This window comes from Helianthus annuus, chromosome 3 (genome assembly GCF_002127325.2).
Source record: "Helianthus annuus cultivar XRQ/B chromosome 3, HanXRQr2.0-SUNRISE, whole genome shotgun sequence".
Lineage (NCBI taxonomy): Eukaryota > Viridiplantae > Streptophyta > Magnoliopsida > Asterales > Asteraceae > Helianthus > Helianthus annuus.
In genome coordinates this window covers 148,194,420-148,219,153 of record NC_035435.2, presented here as the reverse complement: position 1 = coordinate 148,219,153, position 24,734 = coordinate 148,194,420, and the positions used below count along the sequence as shown (strand labels likewise).

Here is a 24,734-nt window from a genome sequence, read left to right as displayed (position 1 = left end):
ACAGTCATTTCCTCTAATACCTTACTATGTTTTTTTCCCATTTTGCTCTTCGCCTCTAACTCCATCCAAATTGTTTGTTAGCTAAAAAGGTATTTTAGTAACTTCAAGTATAAAACTAAGGGTATTACGTAACCAAAATACCATTTCAATTAACAAACAATTTGGATGGAGTTAGAGGCGGGGAGCAAAATGGAAAAAATATAGTAAACAATTAGAGGCGTGTTGCTTGACTTCTTCTCCTGTTTGGGTAAATACTAACCTCCCATATTAAGGGTGATACTGTAATTTGCTACAAGTAATATGATTTAAATCAAATATAATCTTTGTTTATGCCAAATCATTTAAAGTATATTATTCTTAAGCGTATCGAAAATACAGTATGTTCTCATGCCATCTTTTGTTTTAGGAATGTCCAAGTTGCATTTCAAGCCGGCTTACAATCCGTACACTGAGCCGAGCATGGAAATATTCGGGTACAATATTGTTATTTTAGTTAACAACTGTAATATGGAGACAATAAATGTAATGTATTTAATTTGATGTGACGGTTATCATGAAGGCTTAAAGAAATGGGTTGAAGTAGGAAATTCTGGAATGTTCAGACCTGAAATATTACTTCCTATGTGCAGCAGTATTCAGTTTATGTGGCAGCGTGTTTATATAGTCCTTCTTGCTAGCTGTTGGATCAGGAATTGCATTTTGACAGGATATACAAGCGATGTTCATAGGGGGTCAAAGTTTGGGCTTCAGCTGTTCAGTATTGTCACTCGGGTTACATCCTTTTGGGTCTCCTGGTGCAATGTCCATCATTTGAGTTGGGTTTTATGTTGACTGGCTTCGGGTTTGTTACATCCCAGGTTTGCTATACCGGATCATCAGTTTTGGTTTGCAGTCCAAAATCCTTATCATGATATATGGGCCTCGGTTTTGGCACCTGTTTCGTACCTTCTAATCACTGATACATCGGATCCCATTTCAACTTTAATTGATTTTGTGTATCCTTCAATTCTTGAAAACTTCAACAATCAAAATTATTTCAGTGAGAGGGCTATACTTGCATCTGGATATATTACATTATTTGTCTCATTGTAGTTTACTAATTTATTATTACTTGAACGGTTATTTAATTCAAACGATTACTTCAATAAATTAAAGTTATTCATTTGTGTTTTAGTCCACCCGCGAACCTCGCGGGTTCTTAAACTAGTTACATCATAAAGCCTAATATTAAAAGACTTTATAATTCAAAGTTGGCCCACATCAAACCACTGCCTTGTGTATTTTCAAATTTTAAAGGTCTGGCCCACATTCTAACCACAAAGTAAGCAACCACTGCCCATCTACGAGAAAATAGCAGCTGGTTCCTTTGGCAAATGTATACTTAGCAGCAGCAGATGTTATCTTCCGTAATACTTTTAGATCAGCAGATGTTTAACGCTAATTACCGGGAAATTCAAATTTAAATATGCATGGAATAAGTAATGAGCAATTAATGCATGTCACTTAGATTCAAACTCCTGTCAATCATCCTTCTTATATAAGGCTTTTCTTCTCATTTCCCTCTTCATATTTTATCTTCTCTGATTTTGAAATTTGAAATTTAATCACAACCCGAATTCCGAATTAGAAGCATGTCAATATCACTTGACAGTAATAATCTTAGTTTTGTTAACGATTTGAATCCTGCTAAGGATATGTGGAACATGAAGGCGAGAATTATACGAAAATGGAATCAGGGTTACAAAATGGAGATAATCTTCATTGATGAAAAGGTAATTTATATCTCTGCTTTTCCGTTTTATTTTAGAAAATGTAGTGTTTTATGCTAAAAACATAATTTCTTTAAATGTTCTTCAGGGTGTTAAGATTCAAGGAGGTATTAAGAGTCATCTGATACCTGTTTTTGATGGGCAGCTGCAAGAAGATGCTGTTGTGATTCTTTCGAAGTTTGGTGTTGGTGAGAATAAAGATTTATATAAAGTAGTAGTGCAGCCTTATAAAATCAACTTTTATAGATGCACAACTGTTACTCGTGTGAGAGATTGGCAAGGTGTTGAGTATGGTTTCAATTTCAGAGCTTATGAAGATATTCTTCAAGGAGAGGCGTTAAACGCTTTGAGTGTTGGTAATATATATTTTTGTAATCATGTCTTGCTTGTATAATATTAGAGAGTTTTACTTATATTCTTGTATAATGTGATCATGTAGATGTTGCTGGATCTGTGATTTCTTGTGGAGATCTTGAAATCTTTGATCGACCACCAAAGGAGACTAAGAAGTTGAATTTCGATATTGAAGATTTGGAGTAAGTTGTTGTTTATATGTTCAGTCATGTAGTGATCATAAGCTCTGTATTTAATGTTAATAAATAAGATGAAGAATGTTTGTATTTAATGTGGGATGATTTAATGGTAATAAATGAGGTTTATATTGTTTGTATGTAATGCTGAATCATGGTAATAAATGAGGTCTACAGTTTATTCTTAGTGAATATAGTACTGAAATTGAAACCATATGCTACTTTAATAAATGTTATAGTTTTCCTGATTTGTTTTCTGTTTTTATTCATTCAATGTTGTTTTGATATGAATATTCTTTTCATGTAGTGGTAAGGTTTTGCGGTGTACTGTGTGGAATTATTATGCTCTGCAGATTAAGGACTTCATTTCTAAAGTCCCACCTCATGAGCATGTGATGGTTGTTGTACAGCATGGAAAGTGTAAGGAATTGAAAGGCATTTTTGTTACTTTCTGCAAATCATAACTATATTGTTTATTTCTGGCAATATAAAGACAGGTATACATTAAATATTTATATACTTTTCCGTGTAGGTGAATATACTGTTCAAAGTGACAAGTTTGCAACAAGAATTTTTCTGAATCAAGAAATTCATGAAGTTGATGAGCTAAGGAGGAGGTAATTGTTATTATAATTTCTATTATATATAGATGGTAAAGTCAAATGCTTGGTTTCATGTCATTTGTATACTAATTCTAATCATTTGTGGTATTCAAAATGCATATATTGAGGTTTGGACAAGGGAGTAGTTCTACTTCTTATCGTCTCAGAGTATTTTTCCATTACATAAAGAATTTGTAACGGAAGGTGTGAAGAAACATGTTGATGAGATTAGCGAGATAGAAGAGGTTTCACTTCTTTGTATATAGTTTGGTTATTTTTTTGGTTTGTCACCTGCGTGTTTTTACATGAAGTGTGTTGTGTTTTTACAGGAAATGTCTTGTGTTGTGGTTGCGACAATTAAGATTGTGCAAGAAGAGTATGGTTGGTTTTATGTTGCCTGTCGTAAGTGTTTCAAGAAGGTGATGGGTAAAAGTGAATACTTACAGAATGTTGAGAATGTTTCAGATGATATTCTTCGATTGCATGCGACTTCTTTGGTTTGTATCAGATGTCATACTGAATGTACATCGATCACCACAAAGTAAGCAATGATGATTAATTAGAGTTATATTTATATAGATAACATTCTAAGACTCATATTTGAATATAGTTTTGCAGTTTACTTAGTTAGTTGTGTATATTTCAGGTTCAAGGTGCAAGTGCGGGTGCAGGATGAGAGTGGTAGTGTTTCTTTTGTTATGTTTGATAGAGATGTTCAGAAGCTTCTTGGATTAGCGGCGAGTGACATAAGGGAGAGGCAGGTTAAGGCCAATGATACTGGATTCCCTCATGAGATATTTCGATTGGTTGATAAGAAGGCTGCTTTTAAGATTGATGTTTCAGAGTTCAATCTTAAAAATGACTATCGTGTTTATACTGTGCAAAAAACAACTGAGGATCCAGTAATAATTGCTGAGTTGGTTGGTGGAGATGGTAATGGTGATGAAAATACTGATGAGGTAGCATATAAAATTACTCTTTCAGTCTATTTATTTTTCTTTTGAGTTTTAAACACTGGATTGTGTACTTTTTTATATGATATCAGATATTATGATCCTTTAGGTTACTCAAGAGGTAGCTGACGTTAAAGACGTAACCTTTCAGACTCTTCTCAGGTGTCTGCTGAACGAACTTCAAGGGTGAGTATTTATTTTTAAAGTATGTTTAGTATGTTTAAAAAGAGTTCATTATTTTATTAAATGAGATCAATAGTTGTTTTGTGATCTGTTGGAAGGATGTTGTCTCTGTTACGACCGACTCTTCAGTCGTTGAAGTTGAAAAGGATTCTGGATCAAGTTCGAATGGAAAGCGGGTGGCTCAAGATGCTGATGTTGCCAACATTGGTGAGCTATCCACTAATGTGAGAAGAACCCGGAAGAAGCTGACTAAGGTTAACTATTAGATGCTTATGAAAAAAGAATTGTTATGAGAGATAAGTAGAAACCACTTATTTTTGAAGAATCCTTGTGGTTTTTATTTATGTCTGTTAACTGTTGTTTTAACAAACTGTGGTTAAAAGTTTTGTTTGTAATGGCTACAATGATGAATATGTTATGTAATGTCTATTGGTTGAATATCAAGTAAGGTTAACCTTTATTATACATGTTTGGTGATATTGATGGACTGGATAAGTAGTAGGGTTGTATATTATTGTAAGATTGATGAATGAAAATTTAATCAATTGTTTAGTCGGAAAACTGTTGGTGTCTGAGATACATTAACATCTGTTAGAGGCTAAGCACTGTTATAGTGTGCTAACATCTGTTAACCCCTAAGCAGTGTTAAAGATCTGTTAAAGGTTAAGCACTGTTATAGGGTGATTCAACAAACTATATGAGCTGTTGATCATCATCCGTTAAACATCTTATATTATAAATCTTTTGTTCACTTGTGTAATATGTGTTGGTGCATAGCAGAACTTAGGTTCATCATACATTTTGCTTCATCAGCAGAGGTTATAGCGTGCTATAATGTGCTAACATCTGTTAACACTTAAGCACTGTTAAAGATCTGTTAAAGGCTAAGCATTGTTATAGCGTGCTTCAACAGACCTTATAAGCTGTTGATCATCATCTGTTAAAGATCTTATATTATAGATCTTTTGTTGAATTGTCTAATATCTGTTGGTGCACAACAGAACTTAGGTTCATTATACATTTTGCTTCATCAACAGAGCTTCTCTTTAGCAGACTTTTGCTTCTACAGTCTGTGTTAACAGACCTTTCGGTTCATCAGCAGAGTTTGTTTGCCTCATGTGCTAAGGTTGTTTCGTTTAAGTAACAGACTTTTCTTTTAACAGTGGTTGTCTTCAACAGATGTTTTGGTTTGCAAAGTTTAGCGAAACAGATGTTGAGTTTGTCCCTTTGGTAGAAGCAGTTTTTAAAACACTGTTATTTGTAATTCCAATTTGTATACTATTTTATTAATTTTGAGTGTTATATTTCTTTTTGTTGAGTGAACGGGAAAATGTAATTGAAAATAGTAATGTTTAGATGCAAAATATAGTAATTTTTACTTAAAAAATATAAAAAGGTAAAACCACAGTTTTGAAAGTATATACTAAGACTACATAACTTCATTCTAAGTTAGTTTCCAAACAAGAAATTTGTCCATCAAACATGTCAACTAAAACATAAATTATACAAGGCTGAAAAGGTGTTCAAAGATCATGTCAACAAACTTCAAAGTGTATTTTATCTCCTCTTACACTTTTTTCTTCGACTATCTCAAACCTCATCTTTTTCCCCACAGATATTCCTGTTTCATCCATTATACGCTCCAGTCTGTATGCATCACTAGATGGTATTTGTCGTCAGGTGTTCTAGGATCTCTCCTAACAACCAGATGTACCAAAAACTTCACATGACCAAATGACAGCACAGCTTTACGGTAATCATTTAGCTGGTGTTCTTGAACAAAGTTCCTCGGTATTGCCTGTAAAGGAAATTTTTTTCTTTAGTTATTCATTCAAAATAGCATATACTTTAAGTAATAACAGATAGATCCAAGATTACAAGTAAAATCAACTATATTAAAAGTGGATATGTAAATACCAAGCTGTGTGTCTGTAAAACATGGTATTCAAACTGTTTTTTATAATGTGGAAGCCTTTTGCGGTGTTGGTGATTGGTACGGCTGCAGTGATGTTTTGTCTCTCCATGAAGTGCAATCCCATATTTGTTAAAAACTTTCACAGTAAAGTTAAAGTCGTCTTCAGGAGTACTTCCCATCCATTGAAACAGCAGTTGGCATCTTTCGTCAATATTATTTTCGAAGCAAAAAGTTGTCCATCCTGGTCCCATAAAACCAGCAGCTAATCCCTTTTTGTTTTCAGGAGAGAAAACATAATGGACATCAACTTTACTACTCTGCTTTGGTCCATGTACTTTGGCAACCAAGTTATCAATTTTTAATCTCCTTTGCGACAACAGCTTCAGCAAATCGTGTGGTAAATGCTATAATTTTCATAAATTTTAGAAATGTCATATTAGATTTTATATAGGATACAAAATATAAATTAGAAGTTTTGGTAACAGTTCAAAAGATACACTGGCAATATATAAAAATAAGTAGGAATTTTTAACCTGCTTGTAGTATGTTTCTTCTTCAGCCTGTATCAAGCATCCATGAACATAATCTTTGTTCGATCCATCTTTTCTAATCTCAAATCCCTCATTGTCCAAAACATTTATCTCAAATTTTGCTTGCTTCAATTTTTTTAAACACAGCTTGTCTATGTTGTTATTTCTATAAGTTTCAACGAACTGGGTCCATTCTGTCCCGTTTATCCTCTTACTTTTATGACCGATGCTCTGTACTGCAATCTTATACTTAAAACCCGTATAATCAACCAACTTTATCACTTCACACTTTCTTGGTAATTGGTTAGCCATTATCTTTGGAAGTATCTATGTATATAAAATACACAATATTTAATATATCTTTAATTATATAAATACAGTTTTTTGCATATAATTGTGATTTGAGCTAATTTGTTCTAAGAATATAGCTTACCAATCCCTCATTTAGGTCTGCCAATTGAGAGACGTTGATAATTATCATAAACTTCATCTGAAAGTAAAAAATACAATAACAGTTAAATACTATAATATAAAATCAATTGTATCTAAAAAGCATTCTATTTAAGGTATAAAAAAATATCCAACACTGTCTATGACCAAACTTATATGTTGTGTATTTCAATATGGTCCGTACAACCAACAATATGAATCTAACATTGTGTACTTAAATGGAATGAATCAAAATGTAACTAAATAGGTTGATATAAATCTTATTATAAAATAAAGAAAATAAGTTCATATAAGTTTATCTATTTTAACATCAGTTGATTATGATTTTGATGTTTATATAATTTGAATTGAGGAAACTGAAAGGAACATGTTAAAGCATACAGATGTGCACAAAAGGCAACATATAAATTACATCAATTGTGGCATAAAACTAACCCTTTTTAGTACTAATGTTGGAAAAAGGTATGCTTTTGTCTTCCTTTTGTATTTTCAGGACTAAATGAGCTCAAATAGACAAAAGAAGCAAAAAAAACAGCTAAATCTAACATAAATACAAGAAAAGGAACAAAAGTGGCATGCCCGACCTCCCGACAGCATCTTCTCAAGCAAAACAAGAAGACAGAAGCCTGAACGGGGCCGTGCTCAGCGGACACGGGGCCGTGGTCAACTATAAGATTCGCGGAATCCAGGCAAATCTTGATAGTACAGATATGCTTCTGCACACGGGTCGTGCTCAGCGGACACGGGGGCGTGGTCAACTAATGCAGACAAACTGCATTTAATCAAGAAAGAGAGGAGAATGGACACGGGGCCGTGTCCAGTGGACACGAGGCCGTGCCCGAGCTTCTGTTCAGCCTATAAATAAGAGTGCTTGGAGCTCTTGCAACTTATCCCTTGGCACACCACCTCTCTCACACTTCACCCACCACCCACCACCATCACAACACCATCATCCACCACCATCATCCATTGTCCATCATAGAGTGTGTGAGTCGTCTCGGGATCCAAGATTGATCGTAAGAGTTCTTGACAATCAAAGGCCATGTTTGCCTAAGTCTCTTACATCACTTGGTGAAGACAAGTGTTTAGTGTAATACTTTTTATTTTTAATCTTTTGCACTTTTTAATTGGTTTTGTATTAATGACTTTAATTACTAGTTTCATATGTTGAAGGTGATTCTTCCTTATCGTTTGTCCGTGGTGTCTTGGCATTATTTTACTGTCTATATAAAATAAAAGATTTTCACCATTCATATCTCCACGGTCTATATGGAGGTATGTTGGTTACCTGGTCGGGGGTTAAAGGAACGGTTTGGTAAGAGTCTTGCCATTGTTCAGTGTATAGATCCTGCAAGGGACCTGGGTCAAATTTAGTAGGACCTCCTTTAATACCCAACGGTATTGGATGGCGGGGGTCCAAACTCTTCGATCCCCTCATAAGTTAAACTACTATTAAAACTTTAACCCGGCTACTTAGGATTGTATCCTTGCTGACTCAGATACTTAGCCGAGGGTAACGTCGCCTTCAAAAGAGGGGCCTACCACATTATGCATTAATAACTTAATTAATTATCTTTCAATAATCTGACCCTTTAGGATTGTATCCTTGCTGACTCAAACTACTGGGTTGAGGGTAACGTCGCCTTCAAAAGAGGGGCCTACTACAATAACTAAGATAATCTCTTAAACAAGTACAAAAGTGCGAAAATAATCAAAGGTTACACTACACACGAGTCGGATCCAAGTGATTCATCTTGTCTATCTGTTTTTACTTTTATTTTACTTTTCAGCATTTTAGTTAGTTCTATTTTTCTAGTTTAAAAAACCTTTTTTTCTAACATTTTGATTTGATTAGACGTTGAGGATAAACCGGTACTAAAAGCTCTTGTGTCCTTGGATGACCTCGGTATCTTACCAACACTATACTACGTCCACGATGGGTGCACTTGCCCATATGTGTGTTTAGTGTTAGTGAATATCGTGTTTATAAATTTTAAACTTGGCTAAAAAGTGTAAAAAGGGCTTAAAATATACACCTAAAACATATACACACTGACACGCATCAAGTTTTTGGAGCCGTTGCCGGGGACACAAGGATTTTAAGAAAGCTTAAAATCGACGGCCTAATCAGTTTTCAAAACGCGCGCACATTTTTCTGCATTTTAGTTTAGTTTGCATTCACAGTAGCCTAAACACGGGGCCGTGTTCACTGAACACGGGGCCGTGCTGCATATTTTTCATAAAACACCCAGATACAGAGTTTGAACACGGGGTCGTGCTCACTGAACACGCCCCCGTGCTCAACGAAACCAGTAACTTTAATTTAAACGCCCAGATACAGATCCTAAACACGAGTCGTGTCTACTGAACACGGGGCCGTGTCCAGCCTCTGTTTCCGTCTTTATTTTTTATTTTCTGGTCCCGAGACTCTGTTATGGTCTGCTGAGTGATTCTTATGGATCAATACTCAGGAGGCTACAACTACACCTATGAGGAGGATGATTATAGGAGAGACTATTGCAGTAATTGTGGTAACCCGCACTCGGTTCAATATTACAACTCATCTCAACCGTTCACTTCATACAATTATTATGAGGAGCCCAGGTACAAGCCATCGACTTCATACACATCCTATGAAGACCAAATGTATGAACCTTCTCCCTCATACTCATATTTTGATGAACCAAGGTATGAACCTTCATATTCATACTTTGAGGAATCAAGATATGAGCCACAGCCTTCATACTCTTACTATAAGGAACCATGGCGTGAACAACCCACCTCATATGAGTACTATGAAGAACAAAATTACAACCCTTATCCATCATATACTTACAATGAGGAACAATGGTGTGAACCATCTACTTCATATGAGTACTATGAGGAACCAAGGATCGAACAATCAGATTCAAGCTTTGAGGATCCCGATCCTTTTTCTATCACCGAAGTGACCAATAGGATATTAGAAAAACTTAAAACTATCGAGCGATACATAAAAGAATCTCGCGCAAGGGAAGAGGAGTCCCGCGCAAGAGAAGAATTAAACAAAGAAACGATAGTTGAAGAGTCAAAAATGGAAGAACAAATAAGTGAGAAAACGACCCATGAGTTAAACAACGAAAGGGGTGAGGACGATAGCGTTAAAATTCAAGAAGAGTCTAATTTTGAAGAAATTAATCTCTTGTCACCTTCTTTTGAAAATCATTGTTTAGTACCAACTCATGCTAAGTTTTTAAAAGAGTTAAACACTAACACTAAAATTGAAGAAATGGTAAGTGTTAAGTTAACTAATGATCAAACTTCGCTAATAAAAGAAGACCCATTTGAAATTAACATTACACCGATTCTATGTTTCTTTCAAAATTCATTTATTAGTAACGTCACCATTGATAAAGATCTTTGTGTTAACATAATGCCTAACTACATTTTCGAAAAATTAAGTATTAGTGATTTTTCTCCACTTCAAATACCCATTTTTCTATCAAATCGAAAAATAATAAAGTCAATCGGTATAGTTGAGGATGTCTTGGTTCAAACAAATCAAATGGTAATCCCAACCGACTTTGTCATCCTCGGTGACGCTCCTCTAGTGTTGGGAAGACCTTTTGTAAAAACTCACGAAGCTTTGAAAAATCGGAAGTTTAACAATCTACCTCTTCAATTAGGGGCATTCAAAAGGAGCATAGATCTTGAGCGCTCAATGAAATATCCTTTTGGCAACAATGATCCCCTAATTGAAGATGAAGATGAACCACCCGATACAAGTGAAAAGATTGACCACTTTGTTGAAGAAGAGGTTGCCATAGAACAAACTTTTAAAGTTCTTGATCAAAATGAGCAACCAAATAAGGAGTCTCCTAAAGACCCACCTCTTGAGCTCAAAGAACTTCCGAAAGGTTTGGAATATGCTTTTCTAGACAAAGATGGTAAATCACCTGTAATTATTTCATCTAAATTAAGTAGTTTAGAAAAAGAAAAACTAATTAAACTTCTGAAAAAACACAAAAATGCGATCGCTTGGAAGCTTGTAGATATTAAAGGAATAAGTCCTTCCATGTGCACGTACAAAATTTTAATGAATGATGACTACAAATCGGTAATACAACCACAACGTAGAGTAAATCCAAATGTGCAAAAGTGGTTAAAAACGAAGTCATCAAATTACTTGACGCTGGACTTATCTACCCTATCTCAGATAGTCCCTAGGTAAGTCCCGTCCAACTAGTTCCGAAGAAAGGATGTATGACGGTAATAACTAACGAAAAGAATGAATTAATACCAACAAGAACCGTCACAGGATGGAGAGTATGTATAGACTATAGACGATTAAATGAAGCAACAAGAAAAGATCACTTTCCTTTACCCTTCATTGATCAAATGTTAGAAAGATTATCCGGTCATAAATTTTATTGTTTCTTGGATGGTTTTTCAGGTTACTTTCAAATCCCGATAGCACCCGAAGACCAAGAAAAGACAACTTTCACATGTCCCTATGGAACTTTTGCTTATCGACGCACGCCATTTGGTCTATGTAATGCCCCCGCAACATTCCAACGTTGCATGGTGGCCAACTTCCATGATATGATAGAAAAGACAATGGAAGTCTTCATGGACGACTTTTCTATCTTTGGAGATTCATACGACCAATGCCTCGATAACCTTGAACGAATGCTATCCCGATGTGAGGAAACTAACCTCGCCCTTAATTGTGAAAAATGTCATTTCATGATAACAGAGGGAATAGTACTCGGTCACAAGATCTCAAGCGAAGGAATGGAAGTTGATCGAGCAAAAATAGACACTATTTCTCGATTACCTCCACCATCCTCCGTTAGAGCAATCAGAAGTTTCTTAGGGCATGCCGGATTTTATAGGCGATTTATCAAAGACTTTTCTAAAATTTCAAGACCTCTAACAAAATTACTTGAAAAAGATGCGCCGTTCATCTTTGACAAGGATTGCAATCAAGCATATCTAACCCTCAAGGAAATGCTAGTCAATGCACCTATCATGATAGCGCCTGATTGGAAATTACCTTTCGAAATCATGTGTAATGCAAATGACTTTTATAACAATCCTCAAGAAAACCGACACCCTTATAACTTTTCCGACACCCTAATATATTTAAAATATCCCAAAATGTCTTTAAATATACCCCGTATGTGAAAACCGAGCCCGAAATATAACATAACATTAAAAAAAATTAAAAACAAGTTTATTTAAGTTTAGGCGGGCCGCGTAGACCCACCCCAACACTTACGCGGGCGGTATTAGGATCAGAACCTGATCCCGTTTGTTTTCTTTAGTTCAGGCGGGCCGCGTAAGCTTAAGCTTAGACTTACGCGGGCCGCGAGAGAGTGAAAGGTGGCTAAACCCTGGGCCGCCACGTGGCCCAACACTTGTCGACCCTACTCGATGACCCGGATCACCTATGTTGTTGACCGTCTTTGACGCGGGCCGCGTAGGCCTTAGCCTATGTTTACGCGGGCCGCGAGAAACCCAAAATCAGCTCCTACATAATGGGAGCTCGGGCCTTCAGTTTCCGTCGCTCAATTTCGAAATCGCTCTCTCAATTCTGAATAGTAGAAGTTATAGCCGGGTATTATACCCCCTAAATAGCGAGGTTCTGCTACGATGTAAGTATTATAACCCCTGGAGACGTATTAGATACTCTGCCCGATTGATCTAGGGTTCCGTAACGGCTGTCGTGGTTCTGTCCGACGTAGTCGTTGGAATGCTGTCTCGGGGAGGGTATTACTAATGTTAAAATGGGTTATTACACTAACACACGTACATTTGTGTAAATTATAGATTATCACCAGGAAACCCTGAAGGATAATCTAAAATAGCAATGTGAGTGATCCTTCTTTTTATGTACTCATTTTTGTGAGTAATCCTCTTTTTATTAAATGTTTTTACAAAACCTCACTCAATTAAATATATACAAAGCAGTTATTGAGTATTTGTAAGAATACAATTATAGTGGGTATGTTGGGGTTTTGTATACAAAATTTGTTACTGGCGTGGTAACATTCCACAAGTTGAATATGACAGTACCACTGATGTTAATTGTTATATATTGGAAACAAATGTAATTGCGGATGCGCCCTCAATACTGTAAAATGATTGGTATTTCAACTTGATTAAACTGGGATTCACTCACCAGTATTTCCCACTGACAAAATGTTTTTAAAACGCGTTTCAGGTAACAAAACGTGAAAGCCAAATAGAAGCCAGCTGGACAACACTGAAGGCTTGGAAAAGTGGCAATAAAGTTACCTAAAAAGAAATAGATGTTTTTCTTAAATAAAATAGGGTGTATCCCTATGAAATTATGTATACTGAAAACTTGGGTTTTACCCACGTGTTTATTGTTATAAAATATGGTGGTTTACTCTGATAATTATTTCCTAACTACGGTCCTGATGAAAATTTCCGCTGCCAAATTAGACAATAATGTGATACCACCGAAATTGGCTCGCGGCCGCCCGTTCACGGGAATTAGGGATCGGGGTTTGCGACAACTTTGCAGTTAGAGCAGTCTTGGGACAAAGAAAAGAAAAGCATTTTCACCCAATTTATTATGCTAGTAAAACACTTAACAATGCACAAGAGAATTACGCAACAACTGAAAAAGAATTACTAGCTGTGGTATTTGCTTTTGATAAATTTCGTTCTTATCTTGTTCTTTCTAAAACAATAGTCTATACAGATTATGCAGCCATTCGATACCTTTTCAAGAAACAAGACGCAAAACCCCGTTTGATCAGGTGGATTTTACTCCTCCAAGAATTCGATATTGAAATCAAAGACAAAAGAGGAGCAGAAAACACCGTTGTAGATCATCTTTCACGCTTAGAAGACCCAGCTTTGGAGGCAACTAGGAACGAGCAAATCAACGAAAAATTTCCAACGGAGTCCCTAGAAATGGTGGAATACAAGGAAGAACCGTGGTATGCCGACTATGCTAACTACTTAGCTAGCGATATAGTCGCCAAAGGATGCCCACCTCACCAAAGAAAAAAAATTCTTTGCTAATGTGAAGCATTACTTTTGGGAAGATCCCTATCTTTTCAAAATGTGTGCCGACCAACTCATCTGATGGTGCGTACATGGTAGTGAAGCAAGAAGAATTCTCCGCCATTGTCATGAAGGTCCATACGGAGGACATCATGGTGCCGCTAGTACCGCACGAAAGGTATTTGATTCAGGATTTTATTGGCCGACCATTTATAGAGACGCGCAAAGTCTAGTTAAGACATGTGATGCTTGCCAAAGATCAGGTAATATTTCTTCCAAAAACGAAATGCCATAAAATGACATTCTTGTTTGTGAAATTTTTGATGTGTGGGGACTCGATTTCATGGGACCTTTCCCACCGTCAAAAGGAAACAAACATATACTTGTGGCAGTAGATTACTTGTCTAAATGGGCCGAGGCCGAGGCACTTCCAACAAATGATGGAAGAGTCGTGGTAAGATTTCTGAAAATTATTCTCTCGTTTTGGAACACCTAAAGCATTAATAAGTGATAGAGGTACCCATTTTTGTAATCATCAACTCGAAAAAATCTTAACAAGATATGGGGTCTATCACCGGATCTCAACAGCATATCACCCTTAAACAAACGGACAAGCCGAAGTGACTAATAGAGGTTTAAAACGAATACTTGAAAAAACCGTAGGATTAAATAAAAAGGAATGGACCGATAAATTTGATGATGCTTTATGGGCTTTTCGAACTGCTTATAAAACAACAATAGGCACAACCCCATACAAGCTCGTCTATGGAAAAAGTTGTTATTTGCCGGTAGAAATAGCTCACAAGGTCTACTGGGCAATAAAAAATGTAAACTTAGATTTAGAATTTGCCGGTAAAAATTGATTTTGTCAAATAAATGAATTAGACAAATTAAGGAATTATGTGTACTCTAACTCTGAAATTTATAAGGAAAGAATAAAAAATTTACACGGCAAACACATTAAAACTAATGAATTTCGAGTAGGAAATCAAGTTCTATTGTTTAATTCACGACTTCGATTATTTCCAGGTAAACTAAAATCTAGGTGGTCAGGACCTTTTTCCATCACCCATATTTTTCCTCACGGTGCGGTAGAAATTAAATCTCGGAATGGTATTCCATTCAAAGTCAATGGCCAACGGCTGAAACTCTATCAAGGATTCATTGAGGATGAGGAGGAAGAAATCTCGCTTCAAACGGTTGACAAATAAAGGCATCAACATCATACCTGGTAGGTTACGAACAAGCGGATGAACATCGAAACTGGTAAGTCTTCTAACCGAGTTTTGGGAAAACAGGGCACTCACACGAGCACGTTTAAAAAAAAACTTTGCTCGGCACGGGGCCGTGTCCGCGCAACTGTCGGGATAAAACCCCTTTTTTCATAACAGTTACATCATTCCACACGCCCCGTTTCCCCGCAAAACGCTCTGGTCCAGGCGATTTTCCGCAGATTTTCGACGTCTCCTCTCATTCTAACAACATCAAGGTATGATTCTATCATTATTAGTAGTTAGATTAGTTACTTGCATGTAGTTAAAACATTAAAAATTTGGGGAAAAATCTAGGGTTCTTGAAGTTCATCCGGATCAAACCTCAAATTTTTGCTTAGATCTGATAGCATTAGTTTAGATTAGTGTTATCGAAAGTAAACCCACTTGTATTGTTGATAGATTTGCCCGATTTCTCACAAAAACCCCAAACTCTTATTTTCGAACCGAAAAAGATAAAATCGAAGGGGTAAACGGTTTGTTTTGGGAAAAACGGCACTTGGGGTTTCATTTTCGGGGGAAACCGCACATACTTAACCAAAAATTTTCAAGTTTTCGGGACCGGGTCGAAAAATGAAACTTTTGAGTAACAGACGCCTGGACACAGGGTCGTGCCCGCTGAGCACGGGGCCGTGTCCAGCCCACTGTTTTCAGTTTTCTCCGAAAAGTTTCATTATTTCGTGCTAACTTTTGATGTATTCCTTAAGATGTCGAGGAAGTTCACAAGATTCAACGCAAATGAGCTCGATGCTAGGGCCAGATATGACATACTTCAAACAAGACCAGAAGAATACCCAAGACAAGTGTGCACGGATCTCTTAGCCATGGTGAACCAACTTGACCGGTTTAACAACCTCGTTACCGGCCCACTAAGGATTACCCTAACCACTAGACTTCGTTCCGTCCATGAGTGCACTATGGAGTTCTATAGCACCTTCACTTTCAATTCAAGGTGCGACCCTTTCGACAATGATGGGGTGGCATTCAGATGTGGTGGAACGAAGTACTCGATCTCAATGGCACAATTCGGGGCAATAGTAGGGCTGTATACGGAGGAAGATTCGGGGAGTGAAGAGAACACCGGAGGGGTGCGAGATTTGGATGAGAACGAGCGCCAAGCCGCGTGGGCTCAGATTGGTGAAGGGCACTACAACCCAAGCAACACAAAGAGTACCAAGTTGAGGGACCCACTCCACCGATACATCCATAGGGTCCTCGGTTACTTTCTAAGCCAAAGGCATGATAGTAGTGGCGTTGTTGGGTTAAGAGATTTGATAGTCCTTCACTGCATTCATACCCGAAGACACCTCGATGTTCCATTTCTCCTACTCCGAAACATGCATCTGAACCGGCTAGCTCATGCACCAACCCCTATCTTCTTCGGGGGATGGGTGTACCGCCTCTTCAAGCACTTCGTGAACATACCTAGGTCTTTCGAAAGGAGCCCATGGTCGGGACGAGTCGATGTACACATCTGCCGCTCCATGAACCTAATCTATGAGGCGGAAGACGGGTCGGTTAGCTTTCAGAGGATGCAAGGGCATACATGGAACCCTCAAGAGGCGCTAGTCCTTCACGCTCCACAGTTTCAACAACCTCCCCACTACCAGTACCACCCCCATGGTGATCCAGGCCAATCCTCCTCACAAGGAGGTGGTTTTCCTAACTTTCAGAGTTTGCATGATCTTTTGCAGGAAAACCTTATGTGCACCAAGAACACCTACAACCTCGCCAACAACACATACAACCGGGTCAGGGCCATTGAAAGAAATATCTCCGATATCCAAGATGACATCGGAAGCATCCGGGAGTACATGGCGGAGCATGGAGGAGGAGGTGATGAGGAGGGCAGTGATGATGACATGGACTAGGCGGGTGGAGTAGGAGCAGGAGCAGGTGGTTGGTGATCCCACATGTTAAACCCCCCTTTTCTATCAAACAATTTCTGGCCTACGTGCCGAGTGTTAAACAATTTACTTTCCCTAACTCTTTTTATTTTTTCTGCATTTGTTTTTTTTTTTTTTTTTTTTACTTTGTGACATGGATGTTAAACTTGGTAATCTAGGATGTTTGGTATTATTTGGTGTGGTATTTATTGATAAAACAGGTACATACGAGGCTTAGAGTACTAAACATTAGTACTACTAAAGCCGGGACAGGAAAACCGGAACTAGAAACCTGTTTTTCAATCTTGTAGACTGTCTACACGGGGTCGTGTCCGGCCGACACGCCCCCGTGCCCACCTCCCAGACCTGCTGTTTGTTTAATTTCTGCAGATTTTTGCCAGACACGGGGTCGTGTCCAGCCAACACACCCCCGTGTCCACATTCTGTAAGTTTTCATTATTGGCATCTGAACACGGGGTCGTGTCCATCCGACACGGGGCCGTGTCCAGAGTGCCAGTAACATAAAATTTTGCTTTTTAACACCTTTTACACATTCAATAAACCTGAAAACTTATTTTTGGGACACATTGAGGACAATGTGTAATTTAAGTGTGAGGGGATGCTAAAACTTTGAATCTTGCAAGTCCTAATTAACAAGCCTTACACAAAACTCTATTGAAACCGCTAATCACCCCAAATTTTTTCAAAAAAAAAAATCATTTTTTTTACTTGTCGAAGTTTAAGTTGGGAATTTCAAGTTCTAAAAAAAAGGTTATATTTTTACAAATTTACAACCGATAGCGTCGTGATAAAAAGAACCAACATAAGAAAATTATGAAACGGCATGACAAGCTTAGTTAAAATTTGATTATATATACTTGATCACATAAAAACCCATTCCCACAAAAGTGAGTTTTGAGCCTTTATTGAGCATACAAATACATATCTTTACACTAAATGCTCATTTTTCGTTTCTTGTGTGAATAGCCGCTTGGTTCTTACGACTCTAGAACTTGCCACGACAATGCATTCCCGGTCCTTACCAACTTAAACCCGAGTAAGTAAATGATGGAGGCATTAGGACTAACCCTTTTTCTTTCTACACCATTATTTTCATTTTTTTTACCACCTACCCAAAATCCCCCTAGTTAACCCCTTTGAGCCTAAACCTTTTCATTTCTTAACCCAAAACAATCACCCTTTTTACCCACCTAAACCTTTTTATTCTAACCTTTTCTTTTAGTAACAAAGCTCGGTTTTTCTTATGACTTAAAAAAAATGATGAAACCAAATAAACAAACAAGTTCATAAAAAATAACTTTGTTTGAAAGGAATGGTTCATCAAAATAAAATAAAATTGTGAAAAATAAAAAGTCTTTCAAAAACCGATGCTTTTTACGCTTTTCACCCTTTCACTAACCACTAACCCAACCACCTACCTTTAGCCCAAGCCTAACCCTTCACCCCAAAAGTCCTCTTGATATTTACAAAGTTATATAGTTAAAAAGCAGGAGGATTGATTGCTTGGCAAGCTTATGGTAGGAGTAAGTTCCATGCCGCTCTCGAGTGATTCACTAAAAATACACCTTCGGCCGAGTGTTGAGTGATCACCCGTGAGGTATGTGAACTTGTATATAAATGGAATTCTAAAAAAAGGCATGTTAGGCCCTAATAAGTAATTTATCTTATGAAACGTTTTTAATAAATCATGACGAATAGGATTGTAAATAAATAAAAATAAAACTTGATAAAGAATCTTGGAAATCCCAACATTCTATGACAAGCCCAAAAACCTTCTCTTCTACCCATTCCATTTGGGAGTGAAAAAGCCACATTATAAAGAGTTTTGCTTGACGACAAGCAAAGATTCAAGTGTGGGGGTATTTGATGTGCACAAAATGCAACATATAAATTACATCAATTGTGGCATAAAACTAACCTTTTTTTAGTATTAATTTTGGAAAAAGGTATGCTTTTGTCTTCCTTTTGTATTTTCAGGATTAAATGAGCTCAAATAGACAAAAGAAGCAAAAAAAATCTAACATAAATACAAGAAAAGGAACAAACGTGGCATGCCCGACCTCCCGACAGCATCTTCCCAAGCAAAACAAGAAGACAGAAGCCTGAACACACCCCGTGCTCAGTGAGCATGGAGGCGTGCCCAAGTGTCAGCAGAAAAAACAAAGTGGTAGAAGCTTCCATCGCCCACCACGGAGCCGTGCTCAGCGGACACGGGGCCGTGGTCAACTATAAGATTCGCGAAATCCAGGCAAATCTTGATAGTACAGATATGCTTCTGCACATGGGGTCGTGCTCAGCGGACACGGGGGCGTGGTCAACTAATGCAGACAAATTGCATTTAATCAAGAAAGAGAGGAGGATGGACACGGGGCCGTGCCCGGGCTTCTGTTCAGCCTATAAATAGGAGTGCTTGGAGCTCTTGCAACTCATCCCTTGGCACACCACCTCTCTCACACTTCACCCACCACCCACCACCATCACAACACCATCATCCACCACCATCATCCATTGTCCATCATAGAGTGTGTGAGTCGTCTCGGGATCCAAGATTGATCGTAAGAGTTCTTGACAATCAAAGGCCATGTTTGCCTAAGTCTCTTACATCACTTGGTGAAGACAAGTGTTTAGTGTAATACTTTTTATTTTTAATCTTTTGCACTTTTTAATTTTGTATTAATGACTTTAATTACTAGTTTCTTATGTTGAAGGTGATTCTTCCTTATCGTTTGTCCGTGGTGTCTTGGCATTATTTTACTGTCTATATAAAATAAAAGATTTTCACCATTCATATCTCCACGGTCTATATGGAGGTATGTTGGTTACCTGGTCGGGGGTTAAAGGAACGGTTTGGTAAGAGTCTTGCCATTGTTCAGTGTATAGATCCTGCAAGGGACCTGGGTCAAATTTAGTAGGACCTCCTTTAATACCCAACGGTATTGGATGGCGGGGGTCCAAACTCTTCGATCCCCTCATAAGTTAAACTACTATTAAAACTTTAACCCAGCTACTTAGGATTGTATCCTTGCTGACTCAGATACTTAGCCGAGGGTAACGTCGCCTTCAAAAGAGGGGCCTACCACATTATGCATTAATAACTTAATTAATTATCTTTCAATAATCTGACCCTTTAGGATTGTATCCTTGCTGACTCAAACTACTGGGTTGAGGGTAACGTCGCCTTCAAAAGAGGGGCCTACTACAATAACTAAGATAATCTCTTAAACAAGTACAAAAGTGCGAAGATAATCAAAGGTTACACTACACACGAGTCGGATCCAAGTGATTCATCTTGTCTATCTGTTTTTACTTTTATTTTACTTTTCAGCATTTTAGTTAGTTTTATTTTTCTAGTTTAAAAAACCTCTAACATTTTGATTTGATTAGACGTTGAGGATAAACCGGTACTAAAAGCTCTTGTGTCCTTGGATGACCTCGGTATCTTACCAACACTATACTACGTCCACGATGGGTGCACTTGCCCATATGTGTGTTTAGTGTTAGTGAATATCGTGTTTATAAATTTTAAACTTGGCTAAAAAGTGTAAAAAGGGCTTAAAATATACACCTAAAACATATACACACCGACACGCATCACATACATATAAAATAGACAAGAGAACAAAAAAAATACCTGATTTAAAACTTCAAACTTTTGATCGTCAAGTCTGATGAAGAAGAAATTATAGAGTTTTTTCGCCGGAGAAGAAGAGGTGAGATTGTATTGGGATTGTTGAAAATAAGATATTTATCTATTAACTTCTAATTGTTTATTTATTTAACTTATAATAATCTTTAATATCGGGATTTAAAAACTATTTTTAATTATATAAATATAAATATATTAAATTAATAGATAAGTTTTTCGTATTTACCAATATAAATTTATATTCAAACAGTGGTTATTGCTGTCTAAAAATTGTGATATTTCAATGTAAAAGGGGGTAAAGTATAAATTTTACAAAATTTAATTTCAACCAACCAGTGTAAATGTAACATCTGTATTAACTCCATTTAATATACTTTTCAACTCCATTATTGAATATAATCTCCAGAAAAGATATTCGAAAGTTTTCTTAAATAACTTTCTTATCGAAATCGGTAAGGTTCTATTCCATATTATAGATTACACGCTATAAAATCAAGTATTGTTTTTTTTGAATTTATTCTTTGTATTATATATGTTAGATTAATCATTATTTGATCTTATGAGTATGTGTTTGTCACTGACGGCGTTTCATATTCTCTCTTGAAGCAAATAATAGTTTCTGTAATCAGGTGTATTTTTATTGATTAAGTATTGCATTAACTTAAATGAAGTTACTGATAGCATTCTCTGTCACAATTTGTGCATGCATCTTCGTGATGTTGTCTTCTACATTACGATTGATAAATTAACTATATAGTTTTTGGTTAACGCTCATTTGCTTAATTGTTGTGAGAGATGATGATTTTCGTTTTGTGCTTTGTTTTTATAATACCTTAAGTGTGTGAATATACCACTTGATTTTTATAATAACTTGTAAGTTTAAATTGTTTATTTGCAGATATGAATGTATCCAATCAAACACCATCATTTTTACAATTCCTTAATGAAGATGATATTATATTTTTGGTATGTTTTTTAACTTTCTTGCTACTATTAGGAATCTACGTTAATTTTTGATGTAAGATGTTTGTTAAATACTGTTGCAGAATATACCACTTGATTTTCAGACTCTGTTGTGGGGCAAGGAGGTCCCGTATGGGCGACTCGTAGAGTTACTTGATGGTGACAAATCATGGTTAGTACGAGTAAAGAAGAGAGATGATCATTGTATATTTACAGATGGATGGACAAAGTTTGTTAGAGATTGTTGTTTGAAAACGAAAGATGCTGTATTGGTGAAAGCTATTGGACATTTGTCGTTCGTTGTCTCATGTTTTAAAGAAAAGTGTACGAGAACTCTTACATTTCAGCAAATATTAGCCCTGAAGTTGGAATGACTGTAAGTAACGATATATTATTTCGTTACTTACTCTAAATATTTTATGCTATCTCAACAACTTGCTAACATCTATTTGCCGTTTTAACGTCTGTTTCCTTATAATCTTAACATCTGTTGACTAACCTTTTTAACTTCTGTTGACTAAGTCTTTTAACCTCGGTTGACTAACATCTGATATTTAAGATCTGTCCACGTTGGAACATCTGCTGGACATAATGGATGACAGTTGTTACGAAACCTCTGTTGGATAGCAACAGAGGTATGTAATGGTTGATAGCCAAACAGTGGTTAGGTTGTGTGTAAATACTGTAACTACTGTTGACTAACTCTGTTGAGTAATTCTCATTCTAACTTTTGTTGACTAATCCGTTGTAACTTCTGTTGCTCAATAGTTCATATCAAATTTGCAAGTCTGCGCTAAATATTCCTTTGCTTATTCTATAGCTAATTGCTGACAAATTTGGAAACAATTCTATGGTAAAAATTACGAGTATGGGATGGCAACTATCTATGTTGGCGAAATGTTTTGGAATGTGATGATGAAAGGATGGACTGATGGATGCGGATTTACTGATGGATGGTCAAAGTTGATTGAAGAAGTTCCCATACCAGTTGAATCTTGGTTGGTTTTCACCATGATTGCATCTAAAACATTTGTGCTTTCTGTTTTTCATTCCGAGACTGGAACTGAGGTTTCTTTCAAGAAGGCTGATGTAGTTGTTTTGGATGATTCAGTTTATGGAGATGATGGATTTGATTTATTGGCTGCGGTATAAAATTTTGATGATATAATACATTGTTTGATAACATGAGAGTGATAAGTGACTTTTATTATATTATGCTAATAACTTTTGAAATCTCATTTTGTAGGTTAAACACAAACAGCTTTTGGATTCTGGGGAAGTTGCTTTGGATGATGAGGATGCTGGAGCTTTGGTTGGTAATCCTAAGCAGCTTACGAGTTTTGAGGATATTTTTAATGTATATATACATATGTAATATTTTTATATTATTATGATTTAAAATATGGTTTCTTATATATGAATCTTTTTATAAATATAGTTTGCTGATGATGGGCTATTTGATTCAAAGATTGCGTGTCTGGTTGATGAGTCAGATGTTAAAAATGTTGTAGATTTATAGTTTTCTACGCATATATTTTATTGTATTATAAGTATAAGAAGATTTTTTTTTAAATTTTGTTGTAGCCTGAAGATCATTCTGTAAAAATAGCTGATGATGCATACCCAAAATAATCATCTAAATCTAATTTAAATAACGATGAATGAAGTCATGTAAGTACTTGAAAGAAAAGCAATTTTGTATTCACCGTGAAATTCTAGATTTCAGGTGACCTTAATTTTAAATCATTTTGCAGTATCTTCGCGTTGATGCAAGGAAAAAGGTGAAATCACTTTAAGATTTTATAGAAACCAAGCTTCGAAGATGGAAAACGAAAGAGCATGGCTACAAGAACTTAATGGATTTCCAGTACTGATCTCTTCTTAAGGCTTATGCAAGATTCGAAAAATGTCAACTAGGTCAAGGTATTATTTACAAACTTATTGTAGAATTTTTAATGCTTTTAATTTAATTTAGTTGCTAATAGATTAGTAAGTATTTTAACTGGGCAATGCAAAATGTGGTCACGTGTGCGGCCTTTATGATTCTGTTAATGAATTTCTCAGTCTCACTTTGAAATATGCTTAAAAGGTGTAGTCACATCTGCATATTGTTGTCTGATGGAATATGCTTAAAATTTCTAAAAGGTTAACCTAAATCGCTTTGGTTTAGATTTGGTGTTGTATGGTTTGGTTATGTTAATTGAATTTTCCGTTAAAAAAATTTTTATTCAACACGGGTTTATAAAGTGTAAAAAGTGCAAATAACAATTTACTTTCCTTCATAAAAGCCCACCGACTTACACACACCAGGTGCGTAAATTTGAGGAAATTGAAAGGCCCATTTAACATCTGTCATCAAATATGTCTGCACCCACTTGATCTACATAAAAAAGTTAACCAATGACCTTTTTTTTAGTCTATTATCAATTTAGCAAATTATCTATTTAGTTTCATTCGTAATATTCATCATAAAGTTCGTCTATCTATCAAAACATTAACTATACATTCATATGTAGGTGTAGCCGTATTCTTCATTAAATGTGACTAATCAAATTCTTACTGTGGTTTGCGTGCGGTTTGCATTAGGCCCGATTGTACTCCCCGCTATTTACTTTGTGGGACCAAAGCTGTCAAAGGAGATTGTCGAAAGCTTCTCACTTAATTGTGTTCGATTCCTATGTTTAATAGTTTCTTATTTGGTTTGGATCCGTATCAAGATTTGCCCATATCTCCTTCATTTTGATTCAACTCAAATTGCAAGTACCCATCTTCGATTTCGATAGATTTCGCTAAATCGGTTATAGTTTTTTTTTTCAAGAATGTTTTCTTTCAATTGATGTCAAAACGAATGTTTGATTGTTTGGTGTTTTATGTTGCGGTGATTGTGGAGAAAAAAATGAGACCGGTGTGTTACATCAGTCTTGGTCCGGGTCAGGTTCTAAGGCGCTCATTAAAGTGAAATCGAATGGAGTTTGTTGTTGGTACGGGAGAAACC

At 36.5% G+C, this 24,734-nt stretch overlaps 1 long non-coding RNA gene across 1 annotated transcript; it reads left to right on the top strand.

The window, feature by feature from the left end:
• Positions 1-215: 215 nt before the first annotated feature.
• LOC110929994 lies at positions 216-1,171 on the top strand. Its single transcript, XR_002587580.2, has 3 exons — positions 216-247; positions 407-473; positions 560-1,171. It is a non-coding gene; the product is annotated as an uncharacterized LOC110929994 (long non-coding RNA).
• Positions 1,172-24,734: the final 23,563 nt, after the last annotated feature.